Source organism: Mesitornis unicolor, unplaced genomic scaffold (assembly GCF_000695765.1).
Source record: "Mesitornis unicolor isolate BGI_N332 unplaced genomic scaffold, ASM69576v1 scaffold734, whole genome shotgun sequence".
NCBI classification, from domain to species: domain Eukaryota; kingdom Metazoa; phylum Chordata; class Aves; order Mesitornithiformes; family Mesitornithidae; genus Mesitornis; species Mesitornis unicolor.
The window spans coordinates 1-6,139 of NW_010180575.1; the positions used below are offsets into that span (position 1 = coordinate 1).

At 47.0% G+C, this 6,139-nt stretch overlaps 1 non-coding gene across 1 annotated transcript; it reads left to right on the forward strand.

The window, feature by feature from the left end:
• The first annotated feature begins 5,355 nt into the window (after positions 1–5,355).
• TRNAF-GAA lies at positions 5,356–5,428 on the forward strand. The gene has a single exon. It is a non-coding gene; the product is annotated as a tRNA-Phe (tRNA).
• The last annotated feature ends 711 nt before the right edge of the window (positions 5,429–6,139 follow it).

Below are 6,139 nucleotides of genomic sequence, written 5' to 3' on the forward strand. Positions count from 1 at the left end.
ATCTCTGGGTACCAGCTTTCCATGGGACAAGGCTGCCCTGGGTCTTGGTGCCACATAGGAGGTGCTGCAGCCCAAATGTGCACCACAGCCTGGGACATAGAGAGCAGAGCCCCATGTGCCATCATAGAGCTGTGACATGAGTGGAATGAGAGCTGAGGCGGGGAAGGACAATGGTTGTATGGTACATGGAGGTACAGGGTCTACAGGAGAGACACACAGGGATGATTAAGAGTGGAGAATGCCCCGAGTGTGACAGGGAAGCTCAGATATATGGAGTTCTTCTATTGAACAGCAAGAGGTGAGCACTTGTGTGTGGGTCAAAGGAGAGACCAGAAAGGAGGACATTGAATTTAGTTGTGGTTTTGCCATGGCCAGCAACTAAACACCCTGAATCCATTGCTCAATCTCCCATTACACATTTCAGGGTATAGAGGAGAGAATCAGAAGTGAAAGAGCAAGAAAACTCATGGGTCAAGACAAAGACAGTTAAACGCATGAAGCAAAAGCTGTGTGTTCCAGCAAAGCAAAATGAAGAATTCACTCACTGCTTCCACTGGGCACGCAGATGTTCAGCCATTTCCAGGAAAGCAGAGCTTCATCACATGTGTCATTGGCATGGGAGAACAAACACCATGGACTGAATGTTCTCTTTTCATCCCGCTTTCCCTCAGCTTTCACTGATGAACGTGACGTCCTATGTTATGCCATACGCCTCTGCTGGTCATTTTGGGTCAGCTGTCTCAGCTCTCTGCATACCTCCAACCTACGAACTGTGGGGACAGTGTGTGAGAAAGGGAAAGCCTTCACTGGTGAAGACCAGTGTCAGCCTTGGCTGTAGTGACCAGGAGATTGTGGTGTCCCTGAGCCCCAGGGATGTGGGGAAGGAGAAAAGCTGGGTATCAGGCTGTGAGATCCTGGCCTGTTGAGGGCACAGGCAGATGGGATCCAATGGGGGCAAGGGCTGGGCCTTGAGAGCATCCACAGACCTTCATGTCCCTGACCAGAATCACCTGGAGCCTACACACACACCTCTGTCCATGGGCCCAGGAGCATGAGTTTCATAACTAGTAAAATCTATAATGTAGGTGTAGCGGTGTCCATACACAGCCATAGGCACACCCGTGCCTCTCCATGGACCTTGTTGATCCAGATGTGCTGAGTCACTTCCCAACTTGATTCTTTATGGGTTGTACAATGAAATGACACCGTGACTTTCCATCTCGTATGGTCTTTCTGCTTCCCTTCTTCCCATCACTTGGTGAGGTTTTGGGAGGAGAAGGAAAAGCAGGTGAGGTTTCTGGATGCTAATGACTGAAAGGAGGGAAGTAAGACTGTTATCTTCTGTTTTCTCAGAGGCCTGAAGTCATCTCCAAGAATGTAAAAGCTTTGAGACCCTTGCACCTGTCTTGCTTTTAGCAGCTATGTTGAGAGAACCCAAGTCACAGGATATGTTGCCATTTTGATCACAGCATTAAACACCCCATGGTCTGGAGATTTGTTGGTTCCTTATCCCTGGCCAAGAACTTCCTTATGTCAACAACTGAGGATTGCCCATTGAACAAGGCCTTTTCCCTGTTTCCCCTCCCAGGGAAGCCCTCCAGCCCCTGAACATCCCAATGACTCTCCACTGAGCTCTCTACCAGCTGCACACATGAGGGGATGTTTCTGGCCAACAGACTAGCAGTCACTCAGATGCTTCCTTCCTTCTCCCCTTCCCCAGAGGCACCCAAGACTCAACACAATATTGCACAAGTTGTCTAATGAGCCATGAGCGTGAGGAGACAATCACTTCCCTCACTCTTCTGCCAAGGCTGCTCTTTGTACTCTCCAGGACACTGCCAGCTGCCTTTGCTACCAGTTCCCCTGGTGGGGTTCCGTTTTGCCTTCTGTCCCCTGGCACCACCAGGGCCTTTTCTACAGAGCGACTCATGCACCCACAGGATGCAGGTCTACTCCAGGTGCAGGATCTGGCCTTTGTCCTTCCTGTACCTCATTATATTTCTGGCATAACAGTGCTCTTGCCTGTCAGGTTGCCCCTGAATGACATTCATAGGGTAAAAAATTGGTCCTCCCCATTTAGTCCCATTGTCAAGCATGGTGAGAGTGGCCTCCTCTGGGCCGTAGATAAAGGCTGTGTTAAACAGCACAAGGCTCATGACATTTTCCTCTGCTGCCTCATCATGTCCCAGTATTTCCCAGTGGCCTCAAGGTAGATTACAAACTCACTGCTCTCTAAGCATGATCCTCCAACTGTTTTTTTATCCACCTCTTTCTCTATGCATTCAACCTGCAATGTCCTAATTAGGGTAGGAGACTATTAAGGGAGATGCAGTCAAGAGTTTTACTGAAGCAGAGGGAAATGACATCAACTTTTGATCTCCTCTTGCTCAACTGTCGACTAACAGGTTGACGAAACATGATTTACCCTTGGTCAGTCCATGTTGACAGCTCTTCTCTTTTAGACAGCCAGAATTGATGGGACAATCCCACCAGTGTGAGCTTGTGCGGCCTCTGGTTCCCTGGCTGCACCACTGGCCTCTTTCAAAGATAGATGCAACATTGGCTGATCTTGTCTCACAAGAGACCTCTGCAAATCTCCTGACCTTTCTAAAGGGATATCTCCAAAAAATGTTGATTTCCTCCTCTATCTTCACTCCCACTATTCTGCCTATTATACCATATACCACACACCTCACATATAATACCACATATTTCTCCAGTCTTTCAGACATTTGCAACAGTCCAAGATACAATGACAATTTCTGAAGTCATCTTCCCAGATGCAAACTGCTAGGCAAAACCTCTTTCAATTTTTCTCCAGTTTTCTCCTCCTTTTATTTAATTTTTTTTCATTCAAATGTCCCTCACCTTCACAGCTTTGAGTGTCAGGGAATTAAAACTTTTATTTTCTTTCAATAGTGTAATGGTCTCTTTAGAAAGCACTTTAATTTTGTTCAATCCTGTTATGGTTTAAGGGTTACCAGTCTGAAAGGGAAGGACAGGTGGTGTCTGTAGGACCCTGGAGGGTCACAGATCAGTACTGTTCCCTCCCCTTTCTGGCCACAGTCTATAAAAAAACGAGGATTTTGAGGGCTTTTCCTGGCTTTCCTGGGCTGCTTCCTGTCACATCTCGGGACGGCTGGGCCTAGCTCCACGTGCTCAGCAGCATCCACCACCATCCGCTCCCGGCACCACTGCAGTCCCTGGTGACGAGTCACAGCAGTCACAGTGGCCACGAGGCACTGCTTAGATACTTCACACTTCCAATCGGGACTACTGGGATCGGGTTTTGTATCTACTTAAATATCCTTTGTCCCTTATTATTTCCTTTTTTTCCCTTTCCCCTGTTGTTTTTTTTCATTAAACTTGTTACAGTCTTAACTTCCAACCTTGTGCAAGCATTTTTTTTTTAATTCTCTCTCTATTCTCTTTTCTTAATCCTCCCCCTGGGAGGGGTAGGGGACAATAGAGAGAAAATCCTGCTCTCTCTCTCTCTCTGACCCTTAAACAGAGACAGTTGTGTATCGGTGTTCCTAGTTTCTTTATTTTTCCCACATTTTCTCTGCACAAGAGGCTGGGCAGGAATGAAAGCCAAGGGTTTTCTAGGTGAGGAGACCGAGGAGTGATGGCCTGGGTGTGATCCAAACTGACCAACATAATGCGTCCTATGCAATTTACATCCTGCTCACTACAAATGTGTTTGCTGGGGCTCCCCTTCTTCTTCAGGTGGCTGCTGTCCCTAGAGGTCTCATCTGCCATTCGATTCCCCTCCCTCGCACCATCACTGTTATGTTTTCACTGGAGCTGGAACTGCTCCCAGTCTTTTTGGGAACACACACCCAGTGGCTGGTGGCGTGGGTCTTGATTGCTGTGTTATCATTGGTTCCACTTCTGTTACAATGGATTGGTGGTATTAGTAGTAAAACAGTTATAGGCAGCTTCCCCTGGTCTGAACTGGCTTTGGGGCACAACTGCCACAACAGATACCAACAATCTCAATTCATATTGATATGAATCAATGGGACATCACATTGATAAAATGTTGATATCCTTTTGTTACAAGTCATACTGATCTGAAAGAATCAGCAATCTCAAGTCATATTGCTTCATATTGTTGGATCTCACACAGTCACAGAATCATTAAGGTTGGAAGAGACCTCTAAGATCATCGAATCCAACATCATCCCAACCCCACCATGGCCATAATCCGTGTCCCCAAGTGCCACATCCACCACTTCTTGAACCCCTCCAGGGATGGGGACCGCAGCACTGCCCTGTGCAGCCCCTTCTAGTGCTTGGCCTCTCTTTCAGTAAAGAAATTCCTTCCAAAATCCAACCTAACCCTCCTCTAGTGCAACTTGAGGCCATTTGCACTCATCCTGTTCCTGGTTACATGGAGAAGACACCAACAACCCTGATTTCCAGAGAGGTGACCTAAAACAAAACTTAAAAGACTCATGAGAGGTTTGTCGGTATTCATTAATTCAGCGCCAGGGTACTCTCAAATCACCTGAGATTCCCACTACGTGTTTGGGTTTCGGTTTGAGGGTTAGGTTTGTGGTTTGGGTTTGAGTTTTGGGTTTTGAGTTTTGGGGTTTTGTTTTGATTTTGGGTTTGTTTTCGGATTTTGGGTTTTGAGTTTGGGAATTGGGTTTTGGGTTTGGGTTTTGGGTTTGAGTTTTGCTTTTTGGGTTTGGTTTGTGTTTGGGGTTTGGGTTTGAGTTTGGGCTTTGGAGTATGGATTATGTTTGGGTTTGGGTTTGGGGTTTGGGTTTTGGAGTTTGTATGGGTTTCAAGTTTTGAGTTTGGGTTTGGGTTTGAGGTTTGGGGTTTGGGTTTTGCATTTTGAGTTTTGGGTTTAGGTTTTGTGTTTTGAGATGGGGTTTTGGGTTTTGAGTGTCACTTGTCATAGTCTTAACTTGAAGTATCTCCTTTCTATTCCCTTTCTGTTTATCCTCCCCTGGGAGAGCAGGGGACAACAGAGAGAAAATCCTGCTTCTTGTTTAATTTGGCTTTGCCCTGAGCCCTAAACAGAGACACAGAAAAAGATGGTCCCGGCTGTCTCCAAAAAGAGCCAACGCTGCCCAAACGTGAGCCTATCAGTGAACCTCCATGAAAGTGCATTGAGGAAAGGACACAACCACCAAAGTGGGAGGGAAGTGAAGGAAACCAGTGTGAGAAACAGTCCTGCAAACACCTTGGCCGATGAAGAAGGTTGTGAAGAGGCACCAGAGCAGATGGAAAAAAACACAGCACAAACCAAAACCACCTTTGTTCGAGGTACAGTGTTTCCCTGGGAACCTCCCCTCATACCTGCAAGCCTTTTCAGGCATGGATGAGGGTTGCTGGTACAGGGCTGAAGTAGTTCAGCTGGGAGAGTGTTAGACTGAAGATCTAAAGGTCCCTGGTTCAACCCCAGGCTTCAACAAGGATTTTTCCCATTGGATTTTGGCAGAGCCTATCTGCCTTCTTCCAGCCTGCCCCAACTCCTTCGCTTCACATGAGAGCGCTGTTCCTGCTCTGAAGATCGTGATGGTGCTGGTTTGAGCTAAATAATAATAATTTTCTATTTAGTGAGTTTAGTTTTCAGCTCAGTCTCTTCTCAGTGGCTGAACTTGCTGAAACAAGCAGCATGTTTTTCCAGACAGTGTGTACTGCTACAAGTGATAATCACAAGGCTACTGTCTCACCATAGGTGCTGTATCTGTGCCTACAGGGGGGGAGCAGACCCAAAAATGAGCAATGAGGTACTCCATCCCACATATGTCATACTCAGCATAAAGCTGATGGATCACGAGGGTCTTGACACTTCTTCCATCTTAGACCCTTCCATCTGTCTCAATTCTGCGATGGCTGAAGTCCGAGCAGAACCTGCTGGTTCATCTGCCACCATAGGTGCTGTATCTGTGCCTACAGGGGGGGAGCAGACCCAAAAATGAGCAATGAGGTACTCCATCCCACATATGTCATACTCAGCATAAAGCTGATGGATCACGAGGGTCTTGACACTTCTTCCATCTTAGACCCTTCCATCTGTCTCAATTCTGCGATGGCTGAAGTCCGAGCAGAACCTGCTGGTTCATCTGCCACTGATCTTGATTTGTGTGTTCTGCATCCTGCTCCCAACTGCTGCTGAGTT